General features: G+C 36.5%; 1 long non-coding RNA gene across 1 annotated transcript; it reads left to right on the plus strand.

The window, feature by feature from the left end:
- The first annotated feature begins 12,129 nt into the window (after positions 1-12,129).
- LOC128291712 (uncharacterized) lies at positions 12,130-15,191 on the plus strand. Its single transcript, XR_008281531.1, has 2 exons — positions 12,130-12,231; positions 14,979-15,191. It is a non-coding gene; the product is annotated as an uncharacterized LOC128291712 (long non-coding RNA).
- The last annotated feature ends 1,230 nt before the right edge of the window (positions 15,192-16,421 follow it).

Here is a 16,421-nt window from a genome sequence, read left to right on the forward strand (position 1 = left end):
TACTTTTTAAGGCGACAGCGATGCAGTTTTCCAGCTTGCCTGGGAATGTCAAATTGGTCGGTGCCATAAGTGGTTTTGGCTTGTTAACCCCTCGTGTCCGACACCGGCAACGGTCTCGGGTTCGGGGTGTTACAATCATAATGTCTTGTAGCTCTCTTGTACACATGATGTGCACTCAACACCATACATGTGACCTAGCTACATACCATCTGTATCATCCAATCTTTTCGAAGGTTCAACTGGGATTTCTCTCTCTTTTACAACAATTTCACCAATCAAGTAATTATTAACAAACATATTTCCAATATTATTATAAAATATCATAATACAAGTAAAATTGATGTATTACTTACATATAAACTTACATCTCATTTAATATCAAGGCAATAACATTAAATTACACATTGCCTTATTAAAAATCATATGAACTTACAATTTCCCATAATATCCATAATCATAGAAATCACATTTATGTATGATAATTCAATGCACTTCATGTATCATAGACATATTTTAAATCAATTCATAAACTAGGCACCATAAACATTTAATTTAACATAATTCAATTAATTCACTAAATTTAACTTTCAAATATAAATTACAAGATTATTGTCAGTATTATTATCACACCAACTTACATACTTTCAACACCTCGGCAATCATAGTAAATATATCAATTTTACATTGAAACATGCATAAATTAATGCTTATTATACAAATGAACTTACCTCGATACTAAAACGGCTATTTTACCAACTTTCTCAATTTTTGATTTTTCTCTCATTCTAGGTTCAAATTTCGTTTTCTGGGATCTAAAACATCATATTTTACTTATTTAATTAATGTACTATTCAAAACAGTCCTTAACTCAAACTTTGGAAAAATTACAATTTTGCCCCTAAACTTTTGCACATTTACACTTTTACCCCTAGGCTTGGGAATTAAACTTCATCCCTTATTCTTATGTTTTATGACATGCTGATCACTTTTCCCTTCTATGGCAACATCAAATTCTCACTCTAACATATACTTATGACTATTAGGTATTTTTACTGATTATGCCCTTTCACTCGTTTTCACTCAAAACCGAGTAGCACAAGTTGTCTAACATAATTTAAAACCTCATATTCTATCATAAAACATCAACATAAACACATTTCACCTATGGGTATTTTTCCAAATATGAACCCTAGCTTAAATTATTGCTAGAATAAGCTTAATCAAATTATCGGGATTCCAAAAACGTAAAGAACTTGAAAAACGGGGTTAGAACGGACTTACTATTGATCTTGGAAAGCTTTAAAACCCTATCCATGGCTTCCCCCATTCTAATTTCGGCCTCCATGAAAAAGATGAGTCAATTTTGGCTTTATTTTCCCTTTTTATTTTTTTTAATTACCAAATGACCAAAATGCCCTTCCTTACTAAACTTTCAAAATTCCATCCATGTCCAATTTTTTTCCATAACTTAGAAATTGGTCAAATTTCTATTTAAGACCTCCTAATTAATATTTCAAAGCAATTTCATACTAGAAACTTCTAGAATGCAAGTTTTGCAACTTATTCAATTTAGTCCCTAACTTCAAATTGAGCAGTTTATGCATAGAATTTCTTCACGAAATTTTCATACAATCATGCAATCATATCATAGACTTCAAAATAATCATAAAATAATTATTTCTATCTTGGATTTTGTGGTCCCGAAACCTCTGTTCCAACTAGACCCAATTTTGGGCTATTACAACTCTCCCCCCCTTTAGAGATTTTCGTCCTCGAAAATCTTATCGGAGTGAGGTTTAGTATCTTTCTCATAATTTCCAGCATTACTAACTAATTGTTTTCAAGACCATACTTTTAGAAACACTCTGTCATCAATTTGAATCCCAAGATAACTCAGCCAACTCTAATATTTCTCTAACTCTGTCCTTCACTTGTCAACCATTCTCAGTCTCTGGTCATATCTATAATTATTTTATCACTGAACTCTTTGATTCCACACATAGGAATTTAGTCAACATGATTCTCATGAATTTTCGTTATATACACCTCATCGTTAAGGGGGTGAGGTCGTACAGTCTCTAACTCGATTCTGACATATATTTATAGGACACATTTTTTTTTCATTATCCACATATGTCATTATAATCATACTATCAACTTCAAACAATTTATTATTCATATCTGTCTTACATAAAATTTCCAATTATCTCATTTCAAACAAGTGCACTCACTCATACATTCTATGAATTTTGAATAACTTTAGTCGTCACGTTTACTAATCAATTTAGTCAAGCATGCAACAGTATATGAAGGCCAAACAAATATGAATAAATATATCACTATATAAACCTTCATCCACATATTATCACATATACATATATCACGAATTCTTATTCATACCTTTCCAAGTTTAACACATCATAACTACACTTTATTCAAATACTTCAATATTACTATCAAATGGTCAGATGTAACTCGGTTGGAGAATACTTCATTTTAAACAAAATGGTCCTCATTAGTGTCGAGAGACATCAGACTATCACATATTTGTGGCATGTATAACTAAACTCTCACACTTGCTATGTTAGTCCGAGAATCGACTAAACCTACTCTGATACCACTAAATGTAACATCCCTTACCCATACCCGAGGCCGGGATAAGGCACGAGGCGTTACCGGACAAACATACAAACATTAAACTAAAATACGGGCCATAAAATTTCATTCATATTTCAAAACGTTCATTCACTTACACATAGTCCCTTATTTGAGTCTAAGGAGCCCAAAACATACTTTAGAAAGGGTTCGGGACTAAACCGAGAACTTACGAAAATCTTGGAAATTTCATGCTTTAAGGCTCCACACGCCTGTGTCCCAAAGTCGTGTTCCATACACGGCTTAGGCATATGGTCGTGTCTCTGCTTGTGTGGAATATACCTAGGCTATTTTCCAAGCTTTGGTCAACCTTAATCTCTTACACACTTATACATTTATACCAAGATTATCATCTTACCAAATATCTTCAACTTAATCATCAAGCATTCATATTTAAAGCTAGATCATATCTTTATAAAATACCATAATTCAAATACGCAGAATAACATGTTTGCCTGAAACATTTCAATTCAACTCCATACCCAACAAGCATTAAATTGAGACTAGTCATATATATATATATATATATATATATATATATAGATACATGTCATGATACATATCATTCTCTTTCTGTTTTCTTATAAACACATATTATTTATTTCATTATATCAATATTTCATATACCATAGTTTCCATGTATTCCACATATATTTATTTTCCTCCTCCTCCTCTCCATTCCACATCCTTAATGTATATAGCATTCTTGTAAGTACGATTTCACAATTTACTAATAAATGCTCACATCAAACTATCCACACAAGTTATAATCACTTACTTATTTATAATTCGAGCTATAGAACTCCAAATTACGATCCGTAAATTTCCCCTGAAACTAGACTCACATATCTTTCCACCATAAAATTTTAATAATTTTTGGTTTATCCAATTAGTACAGTTTATTCATTAAATTTTCCCCTATTTCACTTTCTGATAGTTCTAACCTCTCTTCACAAAAAATTAATTATCTCACAGTACAGAACTCGAATAATGTTCTTGTTGATTTATCTTGAAAATAGACTCATTAGGGATTTTTAAAATATAAGTTTGAGCCTCTAATTATTTTTTTCCAATTTTTTGTAATTTTCCAAAGTCAGAACAGGGGATCACGTAATCATTCTGATCCAGTCTCACAAAAACATAAATATGTCAAAATATAGAACTCCTTTGCTTACTCTGTTTCTTTTATATGAAAAATAGACTCATTAAGCTTTAATTTTATATCTCATTCAGTCTCCGATTAAATTTATACTATTTTTGGTGATTTTTTAAATCACGTCACTGCTAGTGTCCAAAACAGTTTTATTGGTAATTCACTCTTCCACACTTTCTTTGTATTAACCTCATTTTAACATACATATCACAAATCATTTTCACCACATTTCATACATCACAAGTATAGGCCCATGATTACAAGGTCACCATAAAATCATCCTCACGTATAACTTACTTGTTTATAACCTTACCACATCCCGGTCACTTAGTGTACACATCATTTACGTAACGAAGTTCCTGCACTTATTCATCACAAAACTCACAAAGCAATACATAGAGAATCTCCCGTTGAACACTTTGGATCAATCCTCGATACTTGGTGGTTTCAGCACATAGCTCCACCCATCATATAGTTCGGCTCTCTTGTACACATGGTGAACACTTAGTACCACCCATGTGACCTAGCCAGTTTATCTCGTAGCTCTCTTGTCTACATGGTGTCCTTCACCCGGAACCACGCATTCGACCTAGCTACATATATCCCCTAGCTCTCTTGTCTACATGGTGTACACATAGTATCACCCATGGACCTAGATACATCATAATGTATTGTAGCTCTCTTGTACACATGATGTGAACTCAGCACCATACATGTGACCTAGCTACATACCATCTCAGATCATCCAATCTTCCAAGAAGGTTCAACTGGATTTCTCTCTTTTCCAACAATTTCACCAATCAAGTAATTATCAACAAACATATTTTTAATATTATTATAAAATATCATAATACAAGTAAAATTGATGTATTACTTACATATAAACTTACATCTCATTTAATATCAATGCAATAACATTAAATTACACATTGCCTTATTAAAAATCATATGAACTTACAATTTCCCATAATATCCATAATCATAGAAATCACATTTATGTATGATAATTCAATGCACTTCGTGTACCATAGACATATTTTTAAATCAATTCATAAACTGGGCACCATAAACATTTAATTTAACATAATTCAATTAATTCACTAAATTTAACTTTCAAATATAAATTACAGCATTATTGTTGTATTATTATCACACCAACTTACATACTTTCAATACCTCGGCAATCATAGTAAATATATCAATTTTACATTGAAACATGCATAAATTAATGCTTATTATACATATGAACTTACCTCGATACTAAAACGGCTATTTTACCAACTTTCTCAATTTTTGATTTTTCTCTCATTCTAGGTTCAAATCTCGTTTTTCGGGATCTAAAATGTAACACCCTGAATTTGGGCCTAGAAGTATTGGGCCTTGAGTGGGGGTCCGTAAGGAGGTTGTATATAGGTATTTAATTGTGCAATGAAATGAAACAATTAAATGTTTGCTATTAGTGGTTAATGGCTTTGAGAAGTGTTGGAGAAATCTTGGGTTTAAACTTGGGCTTTAGCAAAAATTTTGGTATTAAGTGAAAAAAAAACCTGGATGCTTGGATGAGGGTTTTTAAATTATTGTGTTAAATAAATGACACAAGGAAGCACCAACTCTTGCCGCCCCCTGTTAGCAAAATAAATGCTCTTTGCTTGCCATGGGATTCGAACCTATGCCTCCCCTTAAGTGCTCCACACGCTACTTGCCACTAAGCCACAAGGCTTTTTGTGTCATATTTTATCCCCAATTAATTATAAGGTCTAAAGGCCAAAGTCCAGGTTCCCTTTAAAAAAAACAAAATAAATTGCAACAGCCAAGGCTTGAACCCAGGCTCCCATACAACCTTAATGACACCACAACCACTAGACTACAAGCTGGAAAATGAGTTAATGTGTAAAAATGCTTCGATTATCTTGTTGTGTAGAATATGAAATGTGGATGTATGAATTGGTACGAGATTGGACCGAAAGGTCCGAGGTATTATGGTATAGATTCGATATGGACGAGTACCTAGCCTCATTTGTTGTACATGTAGTAGTAACTTTATCAGTGGATTGACGAATGCTTATGACTTACTGAGTTGTAAACTCACTCGGTGTTTTCTTGTCACCCATTTTAGGTCTCTTGGACTCGTATTGTTATGCGTGCTCGGAACCGTCGTTGAAGTCATCACACCGGCTGAAATCTTGTGGTATTGTTTTTGTTGTTGAAGAACATTTGGCATGTATAGGCTATTATATTTTGTCGAATTGTGGGTTGTAAACTTTAAGCCATGTGAAAATGGCCTATGTGGTCGCCGAGTGGGATGCTAGAACCTATAGCCACGAGTCTTAGAAACTCAAATTTTGTTAAGGTGGCCATAATTTGTGTCATGTATGATGGATGATTAAGGCCAAGGAAAAATTCATGAAATTGGCATAGTCTACTGCAGTAACTGTTGCGGACAGCAGCAGTGAGATGAGATTGAAAAATCACTAAAAATAGTAGAAGTAGAATTAAATAGTGAGTAAATTATGGAACTGATCCTTGATGAATCTATTTTTATATGGACGAAACGAAACGACCATATGAGCAGTATACTGGGAGATATTAAAGTTCTCGTGAGACAGGGCCAGAACGATTTCTGGGTCCCCTGTCGCAACTTTGAAAATTTACCATAAATTATCCAGAAATAATTAGGAGTCATACCTTATATGTACAGATTCCATTTTGAGTCTAGTTTCATTAGAAACAAACGGCACCAGTATTAAAGCCCTGTACAGAAAGATATTCAAGTTGTAACGCGTGGAGGTCAGAGCAGTCGATCCCTGTAACATGGGTGACTTTAACTAATAAACTGTACCAATTGGCCCAACCAAAAATTCTAAAAATAAATACATGGATGGATATATGAGTCTAAATTCAGGGAAAATTTACGAAACCAGTTTCCGAGTTTTGGAACTCGAGATATGATTTTTAAGGTGACGGTGACGCAGTTTTCCAGCCTGTCCAAAAATGCCAAATTGGTCGGTACTTTAAGAGGATTTGTCTCGTTAACCCCTCGTGTCCGACACCGGCGTCGGTCACGAGTTAGGGGTGTTACAGGGCGGCAAGAGTTGGTGTTGAATTTAAACTCTAATGTTGGAGGGATCCCACATCAGGAAGCTAATATAAGAGTGGTTGTGAAGCTGGCTTTAAATAGAGGGAACCATGAAGAGAGTAAATGTACCTTTCTTGGCTGATCCCTTTCGCTGTATGGCGTGCTCGTTTGGGTTGGGCGTCGGCTAAGAGTGCTCGGAGCGTGGATTAACTCCAGTCTCCTATCAGGTGTGTATTTATCACTACTCTTGTTGTTGGATGGCTACTTCGGGCCGCGATGGGCCGAAAGGGGCCATGTGGGCCCAATGGGCCTACGGGCCCAATTGGATAAGTTGTTTGATTGTGTAGTAAATATTGGACTAGGCTAGGTGAATCTAATATTTGTGGCTAGATTTGGGCTAAAAGGGCCACACGAGCGTGTGGGCCCATTTAATGAGAATGGGCTTTAGAGCCATTAGTATTGTTATCCATGTTTAGAATACTTTAGTTAACTAAAGTTACCAAATACCCTTAGTTTGTAAAAATAATTGAAATACCCTCAATTTGTAAAATTACCAAATACCTTCGACTTGTAAAATTACCAAAGTACCCCGATTTACGTAATTATCGTTTTACCCCGATTTACATAATTACTGCTTTTACCCTAATTTACAAAATTATCATTTTACCTCGACTTACGTAATTACCGCTTTTACCTTCGATTTACGTAATTACGCTTTACCTCGATTTATAGAATTACTATTTTACCCTTGATTTACGAAATTCTTGTTTTACCTCGATTTACAAAATTACTAAAATACCCTTAGTTTGTGAAATTACCGAAATACTCTCAATTTGTAAAATTACCAAAATACCCCTAATTTACAAAGTTACAGAAATACCCTTGACTTTCTAAAAATTATAGAAATACCATTGGTTTACAAAATTACTGAAATACCCTTGGTTTGTAGATTTACCAAAACACCCTTGTAGGATGAAATGCCTAAAATACCCCTATTAGGTAAAAAGACCGTAAAGCCCCTATAGGGTAAAGTGACCGTAATACCCCTATATGGTAAAATGACGAATATGCCCTTATGTTCCGTATGACTGATGTGCTTAGGATTTACATATATTGATATTGGAATAGTTAAGTTTGAGTGACGGTGGTGGTTATCGAGGTGATTGATTATGGAAACGTTTCAACTTCAACCCGTAATAGGTGTGTACTAACCTCGTAATAGCTTAGATTAATATTTCTTTGAAAGCCAAAGCTTCATATTTTAGTGATTCGGAATTAATATTTAGATCTATTTTCACGCACGCTTAAGTTGGATTCACAACGGATATGGGGTAGGAAGGTATTTGGAACGTTCTTCAACGAGTAGATCTCTTGGTAAGTATTCAACCTTCTTTCCATTTGTATCTTATGGTTTAAGAAAAGTGAAAACCCTCTCGTCGACTAAGGCTAAAAGGGTTTTAGTGTTATTTGGTTTGTTGGTGCTAGTGAGGATTAAAGGCTACCGATCGAGGAGTGTGTGAAAGCTTGGATCATCGGAGTGACTAAATCTAGTCATCAACTTCGCAAAGGTATGAACCCAAGGGCCATTGTGGATGGTGGCGAATGTGTAAGTGATGATAATAGGTAGTTTTCGATTTGGTTTAATAATAACATGGTCTAATCTATAAGTGGTTGATTATAGGACAAATCGCATAGGAGATCTCGTCAAGGAATATCGCAAATCGTGTGTAACGAACCCTTTTCATAGCTTAAAGCGATAAAATGCCGAAAAGTCAAATTCAAATTCGGCATTTCGAGGACTTGTGAGCAAGCGAACGCTCACTAGTTAGTTGGAATCGATGAGATGAGGATTGGGAACAATGGAAACGGTAAGGACGTGATTTTGGCTTTCACAGATAGGTTGGGCCTCGAGGGGCTGAATTAGGGCCCAATAAGATTTCGGGCCCATTTGGGCAAATTTGGTAGAAAATGGGAAATCTGTTAAATTGCATGATAAGACTATTAATTCTGTTATGGATATAGGCTGAATGGGCCTAGATGACAAAATTGGCTAAGTAGGGCCCATTAGGGGTTTTTTTTTTGGCCCAATAACTCGTTTTAAGCTAAAAATGGGCCAGATCACTGTTGCACCCATGAATTGTTTGTAAATCATTAATGAACATGGAAACCCTAATTTTGGTAAAATTACAAGATTACCCTTATAATATGAAAATGACTGTTTTGCCCCTAGGTAAAAATGACCATTATACCCTTAGGGTTTATACATGAACTCAATGCATGGGATTTTGATAAACATGATATGTATGATATGTACATGATATGTATGATATGCACATGACATGTATGATATGCACATGATATGTATGATATGCACACGAGATGTTCATAAATGCATTGGGTTGGGTTTTATATGAATGGAGAAAGTGAAAAGGGCTTATGCCCTAGTTATTAAAGGGCTTATGCCCTAGTTATCAAAAGGGCTTATGCCCCAGTTATCAAAAGGGCTTATGCCCCAGTTATTAAAAGGGCTTTGCCCCAGTTGTTAAAAGAGGCTAGGCCTCCAGTTATATGATAAAGCACTATCTTTGCCGCCAAGGAGAGTTATGGCGGGGTGGGTCGAGTAAATCCCCACATGGTGTGTTGGTTGGTACGGGTGGAGAGTAGCGGATGGTGGGTTGAGTAGTCTCCCCAAATGGGTTGCATTATTTCATTGATATTATATGTGATATAAAAATGGGCCTATGGGCCATACCATTTACAGTAAAGGCTTCGGCCCAGTAATATGAAATTTGAAAAGGCTTTGGCCCAGTGCTATGAAATATGAAATATGAAAAGGGCTATGGCCCAAGACATGTTTAAGATTGGATTTGGGCTTAGACCCAACAGTCATCATTGTTTTGGGCTCGAAAGGGCTTGTTGCACACTGAGTTTCCAAACTCACCCCCTTTCCTTAACCTTGCAGGTGAGCCTTGATATGGGGACTTGGGCCGGAGGGGATTCAGAGTGGCCACGGTGATCGCCTTTGGACCTTTAAATAAGCTTTGGTTTTCATTTAATTTCCTTTATTTATTATTTATTTTTGGGTTGTAATAAGGCCATTTTTAACTTTTTTTTTATTTCTTCTCGGGATTATTTTATTGTTAATAACTTCAAACCTGGTTCATAATTGTTCAAATGGGCTAGACTTAGGACGTGTTTTCAAAGCGATACTTGTTTTCAAAATATCTCAACACCACGATTAATCGATTTATCAAAGACGTCCACTTAAACAAATTTAAACTCGATATAACAAAGTGTGGCTATGGCTGTGGGCATGTCTAGGATTGGATCCAATCAAAGAGGTTGATACTTAAGCAGCCTTCATGGCTCACCTCCTCTGTCTCGGATACCTACTTGGTGCCCAACTTCCATACACTTTGTTAACTCAACAAAATATATGGTTTTAAAACACTAAAAACGGAACGTGGGTTTTCAACTCCAATGTGGCACGTCAGATTCGGCCATAACGTCTGGGCCGGGTTTGGGGTGTTACATTTAGTGGTATCAGAGCCAAGTTGCAACAAATCGGCTGTGGATCGGGTCCGAAAATGTTTCAAAAATTTAGGCCTAAGAAGGGTATTTTTGGAAATGGTTTTTGAAAAGTTCATTTTAAAGATGTTTTGCGGAGTATATATGTTAAAATGGTCCAAGTTTTTCTGTTTTAAATCAAGAGTTTCAAAATAAAGGGTGTTTTCAAATCAAAGTTTTTAAATTCCTATTTTCGGTGATCAAAAATATGGTTTTCGAGTTTTAAATGGATTGAGAAAGAAGTGGCGCCTTGAATCCACGGCACCAAGTCTGTAAGTATTTCGCTCCTCATATTACATCAGTATTAAGATATTACCGAGATAGAATCGAGACCATATCATGACATTATGACTAGGGCAACCCTAAAAGCTCTAGAATCTGAGACCGTAGCTAGGCTATGATTCTCGTGAAAATAGAAACTTTAAAATACTATCTCCGCATAAGACATATGAATAAATAGTAAAATTTTGAGATCTTTGTAGTTAATTGATATGTCTCTTGGGTAATGTAGAGTATTGATATGGATTCGAGGGTAAGCAAAGTCTACCAAATTGGGTTGCGTAACTCGGAGCTTGGTACCGAGGCACCGCCGAGTTAGTAAGGAAAGTGGTAGAGGAAGTATTGGATACCAAAATTAAGGAAATTAGGGAAACGCTTCAAGCGGGTGCTTGGAGTGTAAGAAAAGGAAGGATTCTAGTTCTCGTAAAACCAAGCCTCGCTCGTGAAACATGTTAAGGAACGACAAAACTATCCAATCAAGAAGATCGCAACGGACATCATCCGGTGAATGCCATAGGAAGACAGGAGCATGTCTTAGATGTGGGTCCAAGGAGCATCGAGCTCGGGATCGCCAAGTTTATTTTATTTAAATATGTGTTATGAATTGTATGCGTGCTTGATATATATTTCTTTACTTTGGTAATTAGATGTTCTGGGTCGTACTAAGAATTATTTTTAATTAGAGTGCGTAGCGGAAGCATAGAGGTTTGACTTGAGTAATACGGTTAGTTGATAGTTGGAAATTTCGAGGACGAAATTTCTTTAAGGGGAGTAGAATTGTAACACCCCAATTTGGGCTTAGAAGTATTGGGCCTTGAGTGGGGTCCGTAAGGAAGTTGTATATAGGTATTTAATTGTGCAATGAAATGAAACAATTAAATGTTTGCTATTAGTGGTTAATGGCTTTGAGAAGTGTTGGAGAAATCTTGGGTTCAAACTTGGGCTTTAGCAAAAATTTTGGTATTAAGTGAAAAAAAACCGGATGCTTGGATGAGGGTTTTTAAATTATTGTGTTAAATAAATGACACAAGGAAGCTTGTAGTCTAGTGGTTGTGGTGTCATTAAGGTTGTATGGGAGCCTGGGTTCAAGCCTTGGCTCTTGCAATTTATTTTGTTTTTTTAAAGGAACCTGGACTTTGGCCTTTAGACCTTATAATTAATTGGGGATAAAATATGACACAAAAAGCCTTGTGGCTTAGTGGCAAGTAGCGTGTGGAGCACTTAAGGGGAGCATAGGTTCGAATCCCATGGCAAGCAAAGAGCATTTATTTTGCTAACAGGGGCGGCAAGAGTTGGTGTTGAATTTAAACTCTAATGTTGGAGGATCCCACATCGAAAGCTAATATAAGAGTGGTTGTGAAGCTGGCTTTAAATAGAGGGAACCATGAAGAGAGTAAATGTACCTTTCTTGGCTGATCCCTTTCGCTGTATGGCGTGCTCGTTTGGGTTGGGCGTCGGCTAAGAGTGCTCGGAGCGTGGATTAACTCCAGTCTCCTATCAGGTGTGTATTTATCACTACTCTTGTTGTTGGATGGCTACTTCGGGCCGCGATGGGCCGAATAGGGCCATGTGGGCCCAATGGGCCTAGGGCCCAATTGGATAAGTTGTTTGATTGTGTAGTAAATATTGGACTAGGCTAGGTGAATCTAATATTTGTGGCTAGATTTAGGCTAAAAGGGCCACACGAGCGTTTGGGCCCATTTGGGCCGAGAATGGGCTTTAGAGCCATTAGTATTGTTATCCATGTTTAGAATACTTTAGTTTACTAAAATTACCGAAATACCCTTAGTTTGTAAAAATCTTTGAAATACCCTCGATTTGTAAAATTATCAAATACCTTCGACTTGTAAAATTACCAAAGTACCCTCGATTTACGTAATTATCGTTTTACCCCGATTTACATAATTACCATTTTACCTCGATTTTCATATTTATCGCTTTTACCCTCGACTTACGAAATTACTGCTTTACCCTCGATTTACGTAATTACGCTTTTACCCTCGATTTATAGAATTACTATTTTACCCTTGATTTATAGAATTCTTGTTTTACCTCGATTTACAAAATTACTAAAATACCCTTAGTTTGTGAAATTACCAAATACCTCAATTTGTAAAATTACCAAAATACCCCTAATTTACAAAGTTACGAAATACCCTTGACTTTCTAAAAATTATAGAAATACCATTGGTTTACAAAATTACTGAAATACCCTTGGTTTGTAGATTTACCAAAACACCCTTGTAGGATGAAATGCCTAAAATACCCCTATTAGGTAAAAAGACCGTAAAGCCCCTGTAGGGTAAAGTGACCGTAATACCCCTATATGGTAAAATGACGAATATGCCCTTATGTTCCGTATGACTGATGTGCTTAGGATTTACATATATTGATATTGGAATAGTTAAGTTTGAGTGATGTGGTGGTTATCGAGGTGATTGATTATGGAAACGTTTCAACTTCAACCCGTAATGTGTGTACTAACCCTCGTAATAGCTTAGATTAATATTTGCAAAAGCCAAAGCTTCATATTTTAGTGATTCGGGAATTAATATTTAGATCTATTTTCACGCACGCTTAAGTTGGATTCACAACGGATATGGGGTAGGAAGGTATTTGGAACGTTCTTCAACGAGTAGATCTCTTGGTAAGTATTTGAACCTTCTTTCCATTTGTATCTTGTGGTTTAAGAAAAGTGAAAACCCTCTCGTCGACTAAGGCTAAAAGGGTTTTTAGTGTTATTTGGTTTGTTGGTGCTAGTGAGGATTAAAGGCTACCGATCGAGGAGTGTGTGAAAAGCTTGGATCATCGGAGTGACTAAATCTAGTCATCAACTTCGGCAAAGGTATGAACCCAAGGGCCATTGTAGATGGTGGCCGAATGTGTAAGTGATGATAATAGGTAGTTTTCGATTTGGTTTAATAATAACATGGTCTAATCTATAAGTGGTTGATTATATGACAAATCGCATAGGAGATCTCGTCAAGGAATACCGCAAATCAGGTGTGTAACGAACCCTTTTTCATAGCTTAAAGCGATAAAATGCCGAAAAGCCGAAATGCCGAAATTCTGGCATTTCGAGGACTTGTGAGCAAGCGAACGCTCACTAGTTAGTTGGAATCGATGAGATGAGGATTGGGAATAATGGAAACGGTAAGGACGTGATTTTGGCTTTCACAGATAGGTTGGGCCTCGAAGGGCTGAATTAGGGCCCAATAGGATTTCGGGCCCATTTGGGCAAATTTGGTAGAAAATGGGAAATCTGTTAAATTGCATGATAAGACTATTAATTCTGTTATGGATATAGGCTGAATGGGCCTAGATGACAAAATCGGCTAAGTAGGGCCCATTAGGGGTTTTTTTTGGCCCAATAACTCGTTTTCGCTAAAAATGGGCCAGGATCACTGTTTGCACCCATGAATTGTTTGTAACCGTTAATGAACATGGAAACCCTAATTTTTGGTAAAATTACAAGATTACCCTTATAATATGAAAATGACTGTTTTGCCCCTAGGTAAAAATGACCATTATACCCTTAGGGTTTATACATGAACTCAATGCATGGGATTTTGATAAACATGATATGTATGATATGTACATGATATGTATGATATGCACATGACATGTATGATATGCACATGATATGTATGATATGCACACGAGATGTTCATAAATGCATTGGGTTGGGTTTTTATATGAATGGAGAAAGTGAAAAAGGGCTTATGCCCCAGTTATTAAAGGGCTTATGCCCTAGTTATCAAAAGGGCTTATGCCCCAGTTATCAAAAGGGCTTATGCCCCAGTTATTAAAAGGGCTTTGCCCAGTTTGTTAAAAGAGGCAGGCCCTCCGTTATATGATAAAGCAGCTATGCTGCCAGTGGAGCGTTATGGCGGGGTGGGTCGAGTAAATCCCCACATGGTGTGTTGGTTGGTACGGGTGGAGAGGAGCGGATGGTGGGTTGAGTAGTCTCCCCAAATGGGTTGCATTATTTCATTGATATTATATGTGATATAAAAATGGGCCTATGGGCCATACCGTTTACAGTAAAGGCTTCGGCCCAGTAATATGAAATTTGAAAAGGCTTCGGCCCAGTGTTATGAAATATGAAATATGAAAAGGGCTATGGCCCAGTACATGTTTAAGATTGGATTTGGGCTTAGACCCAACAGGCTGTCATTGTTTTGGGCTCTGAAATGGGCTTGTTGCACACTGAGTTTCCAAACTCACCCCCTTTCCTTAACCTTGTAGGTGAGCCTTGATATGGGGACTTGGGCCGGAGGGGATTCAGAGTGGCCACGGTGATCGCTTTTGGACCTTTAAATAAGCTTTGGTTTTCATTTAATTTCCTTTATTTATTATTTATTTTTGGGTTATAATAAGGCCATTTTTAACTTTTCTTTTATTTCTTCTCGGGATTATTTTATTTTTAATAACTTCAAACCTGGTTGATAATTGTTCAAATGGGCTAGACTTAGGACGTGTTTTCAAAGCGATACTTGTTTTCAAAATATCTCAACACCACGATTAATCGATTTATCAAAGACGTCCACTTAAACAAATTTAAACTCGATATAACAAAGTGTGGCTATGGTTGTGGGCATGCCTAGGATTGGATCCAATCAAAGAGCTTGGTACTTAAGCAGCCTTCATGGCTCACCTCCTCTGTCTCGGATACCTACTTGGTGCCCAACTTCCATACACTTTGTTAACTCAACAAAATATATGGTTTTAAAACACTAAAAACGGAACGTGGGTTTTCAACTCCAATGTGGCACATCGATTCGCCATAACGTCTGGCCGGGTTTGGGGTGTTACATTTAGTGATATCGAGCCAAGTTGCAACAACTCTACTGTGGATCGGTCCAAAATGTTTCAAAAATTTAGGCCTAAGAAGGGTATTTTGGAAATGGTTTTGAAAAGTTCATTTTAAAGATGTTTTATGAGTATATATGTTAAAATGGTCCAAGTTTTTCTGCTTTAAATCAAGAGTTTCAAAATAAAGGGTGTTTTCAAATCAAAGTTTTAAATTTCTATTTTCGGTGATCAAAATATGGTTTTCAAGTTTTAAATGGATTGAGAAAGAAGTGGCATCTTTGAATCCCCGGCACCAAGTCTGTAAGTATTTCATTCCTCATATTACATCGTATTAAGATATTATTGTAGATAGAACTGAGACCATATCATGACATTATGACTAGGGCAACCATAAAAACTCTAGAATACCGAGACCGTAGCTAGGCTATGATTCGTGAAAATAGAAACTTTAAAATACTATCTCTCGATAAGACATATGAATAAAGAGTAAAATTTTTGAGATCTTTATAGTTAATTGATATGTGTACTGGTAATGTAGAGTATTGATATGGATTCTGAGGGTAAGCAAAGTCTACCAACTTCAGGTTGCGGTAACTCGGAGCTTGGTACTGAGGCACTGGCATAGTTAGTAAGGAAAGTGGTAGAGGAAGTATTGGATACCAAAATTAAGAAAATTAGGGAAACGCTTCAAGCAGGGTGCTTGGAGTGTAAGAAAATGAAGGATTCTAGTTCTCAGAAAACCAAGCCTCGTTCTGTGAAACATGTTAAGGCACGACCAAACTATGCAATCTGCAAAGACTGCAACGGACATCATCCGGGTGAATGCCATAAGAAGACAGGAGCATGTCTTAGATGTGGGTCCAAGGAGCATCGAGC

Source organism: Gossypium arboreum, chromosome 4, assembly GCF_025698485.1.
Source record: "Gossypium arboreum isolate Shixiya-1 chromosome 4, ASM2569848v2, whole genome shotgun sequence".
Classification (NCBI taxonomy): Eukaryota; Viridiplantae; Streptophyta; class Magnoliopsida; order Malvales; family Malvaceae; genus Gossypium; species Gossypium arboreum.